Source organism: Sciurus carolinensis, chromosome 4 (genome assembly GCF_902686445.1).
Source record: "Sciurus carolinensis chromosome 4, mSciCar1.2, whole genome shotgun sequence".
NCBI classification, from domain to species: domain Eukaryota; kingdom Metazoa; phylum Chordata; class Mammalia; order Rodentia; family Sciuridae; genus Sciurus; species Sciurus carolinensis.
In genome coordinates this window covers 79,677,799-79,693,043 of record NC_062216.1, presented here as the reverse complement: position 1 = coordinate 79,693,043, position 15,245 = coordinate 79,677,799, and positions in this window count along the sequence as shown.

Genomic DNA, 15,245 nt, shown 5'->3' with positions numbered 1-15,245 from the left:
GAGAGAGAGAGAGAGAGATTCCCTTCACCACCAATAAAATATATATTGCAAAGGTATGCCCCTAATAATTCACCTCCTCCAGCCACATCCTACCTGCCTGTAGTTACCACCTAGCTAATCCCTATCAGAGCATTACTGCGTTGATTAGTTTTAAACTCTTATGACCCAATCATTTTACCTCTAAACTCTCTTGCATTGTCTCGCACATGAACTTTTGGGGGATATCTAATATCTAAATCATAACAGTGGAAAAAACTATCTTTAGTGGGGCATGATTGTGCACTAATTATAATTCCAGTAACTTGGGAGGCCGAGGCAGGAGAATCACAAGTTCAAAGCCAGCCTCAGCAACTTAGCTAGGTCCTAAGCAACTTAGTGAGACTCTGTCTCAAAAAAAAAAAAAAAAAAAAAAAAAAATGAAAAGGACTGGGAATGATGTAGCTCAGTGTCCCTGGGTTGAATCTCTAGTATCCCCCAAAAACCAAAACAAAAAACAAAACAAAAACAAAAAACCCACAAAACTTTCTTCTGTTCAATTACTTTTACACCTTGTCAAAAACCAGTTGAGCATATTTTTGTGGATCTGTTTTTGTATTCTCTATTCTATTCCCTTGATCTATGTGTCCATCCCTCCCCCAATACCATTTAGTCTTGATTACTGTAGTTACATAGTACATCTTGAAATTAGATAGGCTGATTCTTCCCATATTTTTCACCTTTTCCAATATGGTTTTTAGATATTTTAGTTCCTTTGCCTTTTCATTTAAATTTTAGAATAATCTTGTCTATATCTACAAAAAATAGTTCTGTGATTTTGATAAGGAATTATGCTTAAATGTATATCAATTTGGGAGAACTGACATTTTTATTATGTGGCTCTCCCTATATTTAGGTTTTTTTTTTTTTTTTTTTTTTTTTTTGGTACTGAGGTCCTTAACCATTGAGCACATTCTCAGCCCTTTTTATCTTTTATTTTGAGACAGGTTCTCACTAAGTTGCTTAGGACCTCTCTAAGTTGCTGAGGCTGGCTTTGAACTTGTGATCCTCCTGCCTCAGCCTCCTGAGCTGCTGGGTTTACAGGTGTACACCATCACAGCCAGCTAGGTCTTTTTATTTCTTCCTCATTATTGAGCAGTTTTCAGTATAAAAGTCCTGGGCATGTTTGTTATTTTGGCACCTAAGTATTCCATTCTTTTTTGTGTGATTGTAAATAGTACTTATCATATTTTAGACTTTGGTATCCAAATGTTTATTGTCCATAAATAGAAATATATTGATTTTTGTATGATTATCTTATGTCCTGTAACTTTGATGAACTCACTGTTAGTACTCATTTCTTAGTACTAAGAGTTTGCTTTTTCTTGTATACCCCTTGGATTTTCTATATAGACAGTGATATGTTCCTTTCTATTTCTTCTTCTTTTTTTTTCCATTCCTCACCCTCACCTCCTGCTTTAGACCTTCTTGCACTGATTTAAACTTCCAGCATTATGCTCAACAAGGGATTGAGGGTGAATAACCTTGCCTTAGTTCTGAGCTTTCAACATTAGGTATAAGTTGCTGTAAATTTTTTATAGGTGCTAAGTTGAGAAATTTCCTTTCTGTTCATATTTTTTCTAAGAGTTTTATTTATTTTTTATTATGAATGGGTGTCAAATTTTGTCATATACTTTTTCCACCTTAACTGATATGAGTAATTGACTTTTCTTCTGTAGTCTATTAATATGGCAGATTACATGGATTACTTTTTGCAATATTGAACCAGTCTTGCATTCCTGGAATAAATTCCAGGAATACTTGGTCAGGATGTATAATACTTTTACTGAATTTTATTTGCTAATATTTTGTTAAGGATTTTTTTATCTGGATTCAAGAGGATATTGGTCTGTAGTTTTCATCTTTCATTTTTTGTAGTTTTATGTCTTTGTCTACTTTGGTATAAATAGAATATATTACAAAGGGGTTATGGTTTGAATTTTTACAACCCCTCAGAACTTCATATTGAAATCTAATCCCCATTGTGGTGGCATTTTGAAGCAGGGCCTTTTGGGAAATGATTACTTCATGAGGACTCTGCCTTCGTGAGTGGACTAGTGTCTTATAAAAGACTAGGTGGGAACTAGTGAGGCCCCTTTTGCCCTCTCCCTTCCACCACATGAGGACACAGCATTCCTCTCTCAAGGAGTGGCGGCAGCAAGGTGCCATCATGAAGCAGAGAGAGCAGCCACCACCACACCCAAACCTGCTGATGCATTGATCCTGGACTTGCCAACCTCCAGAATGACAGGAAATGAATTTAAATTGTTTATCAATTACCCAGTCTCAGGTACTTTGTTATAGCAGCATAAATGGACATATTCCAGAAGAGATTGTGTAGAATTGTTGTTAATTCTTCTTTAAGCATTTAGTATAATTGTTTAGTGAAAACATTTAGGCCTGTAGATTTCTTTTTTAAAATTATGAGATTAATCTTCTTAATAGTTGTATGACTATTCCAATTCTCTATTTCAGGAGCGAGTGGTGTATCTCAGTAGTAAAGCACTTGCCTAGTATATGCAAAACCCTGAGTTCAATTCCCAGTACCTAAAAATAACAAAGGGAAAAACAATCTGTTTCATATTGGGTGAATTGTGGTGTTTTGTTTTTGTTTTTGAGGAATAGACCCATTTCATTGAAGTTTCACATTTATGTGTACAAAGTTGTGTCCTTTATTTTTATGAGTGTAGAGTAGTATTCCTTTATTATCCTTCAGGACCTATAATGATAATCCCTGCTTCATTTCCAATATTAGCAATTTGTGCCTTCCCCTTTTTCTTTTTAGTTTTGCTGGAGATTTGACAATTTATTGACCTTTTCAATGAACCAGTTCTTTTGACTTTTGTTTTTCTGTCTTAAATTTCATTGATTTTGATTTTTACTCTTACCTACATCATTTCCATGTTTGCTTTGGGTTTCTTCATTCTTCCCTGCCCCCCACCCACTATGGATCAGCATAAGGAAAAACATTCAACCTTTGTTTTTTTGGGATTGGCTTATTTTACTTAGCATGATATTCTCCAGTTTCATCCATTTACCTGCAAATGCCATAATTTCATTCTTCTTTAAGGCTGAGTAATATTACATTGTGTATATGTACCACAGTTTCTTTATCCATTCATCTGTTGAAGGGAGTCTAGGTTGGTGTCATAGTTTAGCTATTGGGAATTGAACTACGATAAACATTGATGTGACTGGCTGCATCTCTGTAGTATGCTGATTTTCAGTCCTTTGGGTATAAACTGAGGAGTGGGATAGCTGAGTCAAATGGTGGTTCCATTCTAAGTTTTCTGAGGAATCTCCATACTGCTTTTGAAAGTGGTTGCACCAATCTGCAGTTCCACCAACAATGTATGTGTGTACCTTTTTCCTCACATCCTTGGTAACATTTATTGTTGCTTGTATTTTTCATACTTGCCATTCTGATTTGAGTGAGATGAAATCTTAGAGCAGTTTTGATTTGGTTTTCTCTAATTGCATGAGATGATGAACATTTTTTCATATGTTTGTTGATTTCTTCTTCTGTGAAGTGTCTGTTCAGTTCCTTAGCCCATTTTTGATTGGGTTATTTGTTTTTTCGGTGTTAAGTTTTTTGAGTTCTTTGTATATCTTGGAGATTAGTGCTCATCTGAGGTGCGTGTGGTAAAGATTTTCTCCCATTCTGTGGGCTCTCTCTTCAAATTATTGATTATTTCCTTTGCTGAGAAGCTTTGACTGTTAGATCTTTTGATAGTCCCACAGGTCCTGAGTCTCTCCTGACACCATGGTTGATAGCATCCTGACTCTCTATAAGGCCCCCTCTGATATTCCTACTGCCCTGGGGAGTGGGGAGGCTCCTCTTTACTACCAGGGGGAGGCGGAAATCCAGGCTATCACATAATCTGTAGCAGGGATTTGTTCCCTGCAAGGAAGCCAGACTGGTGTCTAAATACTGGGCAGAGAACTGGAGAGGCTGAGAGCACCCATGGCCCTGAAGTCTCACTGTTGAAACTGGGCCTTGCACAGCCCAGTGAATCCTTGCTTGACACTGTGCCAAGACCCTGCTGGTGCTGATCCTTGGTCATCTCTTGGATGCCCATATTTTTAGTACTTTGGTTTATAGCACAGTATCATTTTCATGACCATTGGTTACCTGAACTGGTGGGCCTTTTTAAAGGGTTCCTCCCATGGAAGACTTTTTCTTCTAGTATCCTCACATGGTGGGAAAGGCAAAAAGGCGGAAAGGAACAGATACTGTGTCCTCACATAGTAGAAGACATGGAAGGATAAAAGGGTCTGGCTGGTTTCCTTCAGCCCTTGAATTAAGGCAGGAATCACATTTATAAGCCCTCATGACCTAGTCACCTGCCAATGGCTTCACCTAATACTATCATCTTGGGGGTTAAATTCCAACATAAGAATTTTGGAAGGGATACGTACATTAAAACAGTAACATCAAGTCACTGAAAATCACTAGGATGTATAACGGAACTACTTCACAGTTTACTTTCAGATAAATGTGCCAGAGGTCAGGAAACTGGCTTTACTGCAATAAAATAATACATTGTAAAAGGAATTAGTGTTGAATAAATATTCAAAGTATTTTTAAAATAAATGCTAAACCCAAAATGCCACATTTTAAGAACATGGGAACTTGCAGGAACATAGCTATATCCATTCAGCGGAATGGCTTTTTTCTGGGATATTGGCTCATACTCGGAAATTGTCATGTTTTAGTTTAAAAGTTTATGTACTCTGACACTATGAAGGTCTGGTTCTGATCCCATCTGTAAGGTGCAGGCAAGTAACTTCTCTGAACTTACTTCCTCATCTGCATAACTACATCAGAGGTTATTGTGAGGACTGATAAGGGTTCCATATTTGAAACTCCTGCACTAATCATAAGACAAATATAAATTAAAACCACAATGATATATTACCTCACATTTGTTATAATGGCTACAGACAAAAGATAATAAGTCCTGGTGAAGATGTGGAGAAAAGGGAACTCTTGTATTCCGTTGGTGGGAATGTAAATTATTATGGAAAACAGTATGGATGTTCCTCAAAAGAACTAAATATAGACCTGCCATATGATCCAGCAATCCCACTACTGGGGATGTAATCAAAGGAAATGGAAATATGTTGAAGAGACATCTGTATGCCTATGTTTAATGCAGTACTTCACAGATATACACAACAGAATATCATCCAGCTATAAAAAGAAGGAGGTCCTGTCATTTACAACAACCTGGATGAGGCTTGAGGACATTATACTAATTGAAATAAACCAAGCACAGAAAGATAAAAATTGCTAATATGTGAAAGTAGAATAGCAGTCACCAGAGGCTAGAGGTAGTATGTGTGTGGAGTGGGAGTCTGGGAGCTGTCGGTCAAAAAAGCACAGTTTCAGTTAGACGGAATAGGTTCAAGAGATCTCCTGTACAACATGATGACTATACTTAATAATAAAATGTTTTTGAAAATTCCTAAAATAGTAGATCTTAAATGTTCTCATTACAAAAATATTGGTGAGGTAAAGCATATGTTAATTAGCTCATTTGAGTCATAAGTTACCTTTCTGTCACTGTGACAAAATACCTGAGAAAATCAACTTAAAGTAGGAAAGATTTATTTTGGTTCATGGTTTCAGTCCATGGTGGCTTGCTTGTGGCCTGTGATGAGGCAGTACATCATGACTGGGAGTGCATGGTGGAGCAAAGGTGCTCCTCCTGGTGGCTAGGAAGCAAAGAGAGTGAAAGGAAGAAACTGGGTTTCCAATATCCCCTTCAAGGGCACACCCCAGTGACCTTACTTCCTTCCACTAAACTCCACCTCCTAAAGTTTCCACCACTTCCCCGTAGTGCCACTAACTGGGAACCAAATCTTCAACACATGAACCTTTGGGTACAGTCCAGATCCAAACTGTAACAATACATATTTCAAAACATAATGTTATACATGATCTATATTATATGATAAAAAAAAATCCTCATCTTTCTTTAAAATTAAATCTGGGCTCTTAAGCCTGCTAGGATATAACTCAGACCACTGAGCTATATCCCTGGACCTTTTAATTTTATTTTGATGCAGGATCTTGCTAAGTTGCCCAGGCTGGCCTTGAATTTGTGATCCTCCTGCCTCAGAGTCCTGAGTAGCTAAGATTACAGGTGTGTTCCACCAAGCTTGGCCAGAGCTGGCATTCCTTAAGTGTTAATTCCTTGTAATGCTGTTTTTAGAATTGAGATTTTACCTGCACATATACACCCAACCTTTATCTTCCTTTCTTTTAGTTCAGAAAAGCTTGAGTTACTCTCAAGATTTTCTAGTCTGTTGGTTCCCAAACTGGGTTCTTTAATATACTAAAAGCTGCAAAGACATCCTTCATGTACCTCTGCATAATCCTGGGATTGGGATAAGAAGGGATCAAGTATCTGTTTTTGTCTGTGATATAAACTCATTGTTTTAATTCTGGGTGCCTCGTGATGATCAGAAGTTCTGTCTGACATTCATATATCTGATTACAAAGGACAGAAAACTTATTGTTTTAGAAATGAATGTGGGTAGGCAACATCTTTTAAAAACATAGAATTTATGTGGAAAATAATAAAGAATTTAATAAGTCTGGCACATTGAGATCCAGAAAGTAACTTGCCCAAGGTCACATGGTGACCTTGACTTGTTAGTAGCAGCAAGACTAGAACTTATTTCTCCTGCTACCTATGCATCAGCATGTTCCCCTAACCTTCTGCAGCTCTGCAGACCCCATTTTCTTCCCACCACCTATGTCTGTCCATCTTGGCTATCCAACATTGCTTCAGAGACTTGGAACCCAGGATCTTGTAGTGTCAGGAGCACTTCAAGTCTCCTATAAACTGAGACCCTAGGAATCATGGTTAGGAGAGGTATCTCCTGCCATTTGTCATGATTTATAAGTATAGTACGGAATTTCTCTCTTGCTTCTTGTCAGAGAAGGTAAGGTTTTAAAGGCTTGGTTACTTAAGAGAAAACAGCTTGTTCGCATTATGTGTTTTATGCCTATGAAAATAAAAGTGATTTTCAGCCAGTGCAAATTGAAGTGGCTGAAATTTCCACAAGAAAGCAGACCATGCTTGAGAATGCAATGTGTACCTGCAATGTGCTCCCTGAACCTCTAATAACCACACAGGAGAGCCAGGGAGGAAGCTGTGTTGATGAGCTATGGTCACCAGGTGGCGCTACATACACACTGTCAAACCTAACAGTTTTTCCAGGCCTGGGGTTTTTTTTTTTTTTTTTTTTTTCCCTCCTGATTTACAGAAGCAGGAAAAAAATATATAGGTCCAGCACTTCATCTTAGAATACTAGAGCTGAAAGCTGGTAGCAAACCCCCAAAGAACTTGCCCTGTCCAGTTCTGCAGCACAGAGTGCACTCTGTTCTTCAGATTCATTAAGGGAATGTGGAGCTGATCTTACTCCTCTAGTGGGGATCAGGAGGTGGCTGGCTCCAGTAGCAAGAGAGCTCCACTTGTTCCTTGAGGGCAAAACCCTACAGGATTTGGGCTCCAGCAATGGCTGTCACTAGGTGTATTATTCCTTTAGGTTCGACTAGCCTGATCTTAAGAGGAAAGGCAATTTCTATTTCTGTAAGGGGAATTCATTTCCCTTATGGCTTCTTTTATTTTCTTCCTCCCTGGACTGGGTTGGAGCCTGGGAAGAGAGGATGGGCAAAACAGTAAACAGCAGCACCCTCCCCTGCATAAGACCCTCCCATCTGTCCCGTGGTAAAGTGCATATGGTATATCATATGTGTTTTTTAAATTTTTTTTTTTTTAGTTGTAAATGGACACAATTTTGTTTATTTTTATGTGGTGCTAAGGATCAAACCCAGGGCCTCACATGTGCTAGTCAAGTACTCTACCACTGAGCCACAGCCCCTGCCCTATCCGTGTGTTTTTGACAACCTGGAATTTTTTGGTCAGTTCTGATTTAAATTATCTTTGAAAATTTGCTTTCAAAGGGCCACTTTGTATTAAAAAGGAGATAAACAAAAGAATTCATACCTACAACCCTAAAGCCTTACTTTTAGCCCTCTGGCACCTTGGATTCTAGGCTAAGGGTTACTGGGCCCTGGTGACCATCAACGTGATGGAACCTGGGCTGGTTCCCTCTGCATCTCTGATGACTAAGCAGTGACTCTACCAGGTCCCACATGAGTCCCTGTGCATGCAAAACCACACCTACACGCTTGCTTTGCTGCAGTTTTGGATCAGTGCGGCAGAGTGGTAGTTACCAAACTTTGGCACATATCAGTTGCAGGATCCCACTTCTAGCATATCTGGTTTAGTAGGTCTGGGGTGCAGCTGGAAATTTGCATTTTAAACAGTTTCCCCTGAGGCTACTGATCTGGTGACCACACTTTGAGAACCACTATTTCAGAGCAGAATGCTGGTAGGGTGGGAGGAGGAACGGCAGGAAAAGCTGATGGCTGTGGTTTGGCTGACCTTCTCCCTAGGGGGCTGTGTGCGCCAGGACTGCAGGGTGGGCAAAAGGGCCCGTCCTCTGGGGAGGCTGCAAATCCTTATCTCTTCTTTCTAGACTAGTGGTTCTGAAACTTGGCAGCACATTGGAGTCACTTTGGGAGCTTTAAAAAAATATACTGATTTCTGGCTCCCAGCCCCAGAGATCCTGATTTAGTGATTTCAGAATGCAGTTTGGTCATTGAAAGTTTTAAAATCTCCCCAGGTGTTTCTGATGTGCAGCCTGGTTTGAAAAATCAGGGTTCTAGTGTCTTTTCTTACTGCATTCTCCTATCTAATCCCCATCACCAGTGAGGGTAACAGCTAATCACCTGTCCTAGAACACTCCGGCGCTCTCTCCTCCCCTACCTCTGCCCATCCCAGTCTGGCAAGAATTTTTTGGTCATTTCTTGCATTGGTCTCTGAGGACTGAACTCCTATTTGTTCTTCAAGACCCAGTTCAAATATTTCCTCTCTGGCAAATATTTCCTTTCCTGGCTTCCCCTGACAGGTTACTGGTCCTTTTCCTGTCTCCTGAAGCCCGTAGGACACACTCAAATTACTATCTTTATTTAACTGAAATTTTTTGTGTTAATATCTTCTCTCCCTACTTGATGGTATACACCTGGGGGGCTTAATAAAACTTTGTGATGGAACACATCCTATAGTTGGAGACAAGGTTACATGTGCACAGGGTTCTGGATGAGGAAATTGATCAATTTCAATTCCGTACCACAAACAGATTGCCTAACTGTGGGCTGGACTCTGGTGGGTGTTCCAGAAGCAAAGCAGGGGGAGCTGTGGACCTTCTCCTTGAGAAATTCTTCCTGGAGCGGGGATCTCGGAGGCTAGATGTGTTCACATTTAGTCCAACTTGGAAACTGTTTGCAGAGAGACTGACCTGGGGTACAGAGTGGACCTGGGTCTTCCTTTTGTCAAGTCCTCCCATGGCACTTACTTCCTACAGGATAAAGTGAGTTTTGAACCTGCCCTTGTTGACCTCCCAGACATAACTTTCCCCAACCACATTTAGTACTTGGATTGTAGTTCCCTTTTATTTCCAGATCACACCTTTCTGTTCCCCTGCAATGCTCTTTTCTACTTTGCCTGTCTGGTAATAGCTATGGTCTATGGGTCTGCCCAACCCCCAGGCTGAGTACTTTCTTTTTAAAATTCATTTAGCATTTTGTACATACTTGCTATGGTTTGAATGTGCCTTCTAATACTTTATGTGTTGAAAACACACAAATTTTTATAGCAATAGTATTGGGAGGTAAGGTCTTTGGGAGGTAATTGGGAGGAGATGAAGTTATGAGGATGGGGCCTCCATAATGGCATTAGTGGCTTTGTAAGAGGAGACAAAGAGACCCGTGCTAGCATGTTTGCTCTGTTTCATCCTACACCGTCCTCCACCATGTTATGATGCATTAAGAAAGTCTCCAACAAATGCTGAGCAAATGTGGTTGCCTGTTCTTGGACTTCCTGGCCTCCAGAACTGTGTGCCACATAAACTTCTATTCTTTGCAAATTACTTGGCCTCAGGTATTTTGTTATAGCAACAGAAAACAGACTAAAACAATATGTTTATTATTACATGGAAATAATTTAAATATTTAAAAAAAATAAGCCTGGCACATAGTAAGTGCTTCACAAATGTTGAGTTAAGACAAAGGCTTACTCAAAAAAAAAAAGAAGGCTTACTCAGTGATTCTCAAACTTTTTTTTGTCTATGTTCCATTCATATGCAAAACATACTCTCATAGTTTGCTTCTCTCATGGTGTTTTTTCATTCATATGAGTTTGGAATAGGTGGGCACATTCTCCTGGGGGAACTGGGATACCCAGAGGGAGGGAGGCAAGGCATAGTTAGAAACAGCCTTCACCTGCCACCCAGATCCTAATATGTGTCTTGTTCTCAAGTAGAGAGTTGTAGTAGAGAGTAGTATGCAGTATGCTAAGTGAATTTAAAATTATGTCTGTAAAACTTGCAACAATCTCTACAGGTAGGTATCATTACTCTCATTTTATGGATGCCAGAATCCAAGGTTAAGTAATTTGCTTAAAGGTTGATAGCTGGTGACAGATGGATACAAGGACCAAGCCACACTACTTTTTTTTTTTATTTGTTTCTATGCCTCTTTTTCCCCACTAGCATTAGGTATTTCTTGAAGGCATGGACTTGGTCTTAGTAATTTTTATACTCCAGTTCCTGATAGAGCCTGGTGTCATAAGGTCCTCAGAAAACAACAAATGTGGGTTGGAATGACACATTCAGACCAAATGTTGCTGTGTGTTCAGGTCTTCGCTGGGCCAAATAACCAAGTTTGTTGTTGTAAATTGTTATCACATGAGAGCTCTGTTTTAATGGATCTTTTGCCTACCACTTGTTAAAAACCTTACTAAATCTAATTTTACATTCACCTAATTTCTATGTCATTTTTTTATTACTATGGATCGAACCCTGGGGTGTTAACCACTGAGCCACATCTCTACCCCTTTTTATTTTTTATTTATTTATTTTTACCATAAACCAAGTTTTGTGGAAACTGCATTTTTTATTTGAAAATCTACCCATTTAGCTAACATACATTTTAATATTGTAAACAAAAATAGAATCTGTTGTAGAGACAATGCAACAAGTATGCTTAAACTCATGTACAGAGTTGTTTTTCTACAATAGTCTGTCTTTCTTAAGTCCCCTCTCAACCCAAGTGTTAAGATGTATTTACACAAAGCACCGATCAACAGTGCAGTTTAATTCTTCATTAACTAAACTCTTGGCTAGACATTAACTTTAAAGATACTATTTCCCCTTATTTAAAAGGTACATGATCATAACATGGCACAAGTCAAATAAAAAGTTCAAGGATTTTCCCCACTTCTCCCCTTATAACACCTCCTAGAGTTTTACTGAAAAGAAGGAAAGCCTTGAAGTGAAAACAATTCCTCACATTCATTTTGGAAAGGCCCTAATATCAGGGTCTTGCTAAATTGCTCAAGGTCTCTCTAAGTTGCTGAGGCTGGTCTCAAACTTGCAATCCTCCTGCCTCAGCTTCCTGAGTTGCTGGGATTACAGGTATGAGCCCCAGCTCTCCACACATCATGGGTTTGATGGTAATTTTCCTGTCTAGTCCTGTGTCTTTGTTATCTTCCGCTGCCCTTCAGTGGACAGAGCCTTTTTTGTCTGTTTTCTTGAGCAGGACATTCTCTTCCTACCAAGTACCCACGTTTCCTAACATCTCCAGTCGCAACACTGCACGCCAGCTCAGCTTTCCCTCCTGTGCTGATCCATACCCAACCCAGGTTCATGTGTTCCACACAGCCAGGAACATGGCACCATCGCCAGCTGCGTGCCTGGCCGCTGAGAGCAGAGCAGAGTCGTGGGGCCCTGAGAAACTGGTGTGAGAAGTAGCTCGAGTACTTAGGAACTATCCAATCAAAATTTCTATTTTCCCCAGGTTTACTTTTTTACTTCCTTCATTGCCATCTCCTCCTCTCCATCCTGAACCCACTGCCAAACTTTATGTCTGTTACCAAGGCTGTTTATTTTTTAAAATTTAATATTTTTATTTGTTCTAATTAGTTATACATGATGGTAGAATGCACTTTGACACCTCATACATAAATGGAATGTAACCTCAATCTTCTGGTTGCACGTGATGTAGAGTAACAGGGGTTGTGTAATCATATATGTACATAGGGCAATAATGTCCGATTCATTGTACTATCATTCCTACCCCCATGTCCCTCCCCTCCTTTCACTCCCCTCTGTCTATTCCAAAATACCTCTATTCTCTCCCCTCTTCCTCCCCCACCTTATTGTGAATTAGCATTCACATATCAGAGAAAACATTCGGCCTTTGGTTCTTTGGGATTGGCTTATTTTGCTTAGCATGATATTCTCCAGTTCCATCCATTTACCGGCAAATACCATAATTTCATTCTTCTTTAAGGCTGAGTAATATTCTGTTGTGTATATATACCACAGTTTCTTTACTCATTCATTATAGAAGGGCACCTAGGTTAGTCCCACAATTTAGCTATTGTGACTTGAGCTGCTATTAACATTGATGTGGCTGCGTCACTGTAATATGCTGATTTTAAGTCTTTTGTGTATAAACCTAGGTGATAGCTGGGTCAAATGGTGGTTCCATTCCACATTTTCATAGGAATCTCCATCCTGCTTTCCATAGTGGTTGCACCAATTTGCAGTCCCACCAACAATGTATGAGTGTACCTTTTCCCCCTCATCCTTGCCAATATTTATTGTTGCTTGTATTCTTGATGATTGATCGAGGCAGGTTCTTAACATTTTTTTGTAGTTGTAAATGGCCAGCATGCCTTTATTTTATGTTTATTTATATGTGGTGCTGAGGATCGAACTCAGTGCCTCACACGTTAGGCAAGTGTTCCACTCCAGCCCCGCAAGGCAGTTTTATCACAGAGCCCACTCATGATTTCATTCTCTCTACAGCTGCTGTGTTGGTGGGGCTGGGTCTCATGCTACTTTTTTGTTATTTGTTCCTGATTTCCCCATCTATTCTTTCTTTTCTTTATCCTTTTTTTTTTTTTTTTTTTTTTTTGGTACCAGGTGTTGAACCCAGGGGCGATTTACCACTGAGCACATCCCTAGCCCTTTTTAGTTTTTATTTTGAGACAGGGTCTCACTAAGTTCCTTAGAGACTCACTAAATTGCTAAGACTGGCTTTTAACTTGTGATCTCCTGCCTCAGCCTCCCGAGTCACTGGGATTATAGGCATATACCACTGTGTCCTTCACCCCATCTATTTTTTGTTGTTGTTGTTTGCATTTTTTTTTTTGTACTGGGAAGTGAATTCAGGGCTGCTTAACCACTGAGCCACATCCCCAGCGGGGGGGGGGGGGCTTTTTTGTATTTTATTTAGAGACAGGTCTCACTGAGTTACTTAGGGCTTTGCTAAGTTGATGAGGCTAGCTTTGAACTCAAATCCTCTTGCTTCAGCCTCCTTCCTGAGAAGCTGGGATTACAGGTGTACACCACTGAGCCCGGCCCCATCTATTCTTTATCCCCCTCCTGTCTCTTTCTAGATTAGTGAAATATATTCCACTCTATCTTCTCTACTGACTTTTACCTGCAAGTCTTTATTTTAGTAGTTGCCAATATGCCTCCTTAGCTCATCACAGTCTGACTTGAGTTAGAAAGACTTCACATGAATGTGAGAACCTTATAACCTGCTACCATTCACCCCTCCTCTGCTCTTTATGCTATTGTTGCCATACAGTTCACTTCTCCCCATGTTATAAACCCTGAAACACACTGTCATCGTTTTCACTCTATATATTCATTGCAGTTGGGTCATTTAAAAATAAAATGTTTTCTACTTACCCCATCTGGCACCCTCCTTTGTATAGCATAGATCTTTCAAAGATCATTTCCCTTTGGCCTGAAGAACTTCCTTTATTTTATTTTATTTTTCTTTATAATTTTTATATTTTATAATTTCTATTGTTCTGTCTTCAAGTTTTTCTTACTAGGGATTGAACATAGGAGTGCACTAACACTGAGCTACATCCCCAGTCCCACCCCCCCCCCCCCTTTTTTTTTTGATTTTGAGACAGGGTCCTTGCTAAATTGCCAAGGCTGGTCTTGAACTTGTGATCCTGCTGTCTCGGCTCCCAAGTTGCTGGGATTACGAGTGTGCCTTACTGCATTCAGCTCCTTTAATAATTTTTAATTGTCTATTTTTGTTGCTGATAAATTCTCTTGAACTTTATCTAAAAACTCTTTATTTTGCCTTCATTTTTAAGGATGTTTCTGCTGGAGGTAGAATTCTAGGCTAACAGTTTTTTTTCTCTTTTAGAGTGTCAAAGCTGTCATTCCATATTTTTTCACATATCCTAATTCTGATGAGAAGTCAGTGATAATTTTTCTTAAGCTGCACCCTTATAGTAAGGTTTTTTTTGTCTTCTGTATGCTTTTAAGATCATTTTAAAATCTTGTTTTTCAGTAACTTGACATAATGCACATAGAGGTGGTTTTGTCTTTATTTTGTTTAAGATACATTGAGATTTTTGAATTTCTGGATTGGTATTTTTGATCACATTAGCATTTCATTTTATTAAAAATATTTCTTTTGACCCAATTAGACCGGCTAATATTGACCCACATATAATTCCAGACCTGTTCTTTTTTCCCCCAGTCCTTTTATGTGTATCAATTTGGATAATTTCTATTGTTCTGTCTTCAAGTTTACGAATCTCTTGTTTTGTAGTGTCTAATATCCTGTTAAGTCCATCCTATGACTTATTTCAGTTATTGTATACTTTGATTTATATCATTTAAATTTGATTCTTTTTTATAGCTTCTCTTCTTTCATAGGATCATCCATCAATTCATTCCTTATGTCCATTTTTTTCTTTAAATACTTGTAAATCCTTAGATATTGTTTTAGTCACTTTAAAGTTCTTACCTGCTAATTCCACTGGTCTCACATCTGGGACTCTATTGTTTCTTTCTTTCTCCTTGTTCCATGTCTAGTAATTTTTTTTATTACATGCCAAACACCATGGATTTTATTGTTTTATTTCAAAGAGCACCACATTTGTTTTGGCAGCAGTTGATCTACTGGTGAACCAGCTTGATGCTGTGGCATGTTGGGTTTTGGTTTTGTCATGGGGAGTGCCGTGCAGCCCCTCTCTCAGGCTGGGTGGGCAGATTCTAAAGGCGTGACCTTTTCTGGAGCTCGGATGAAT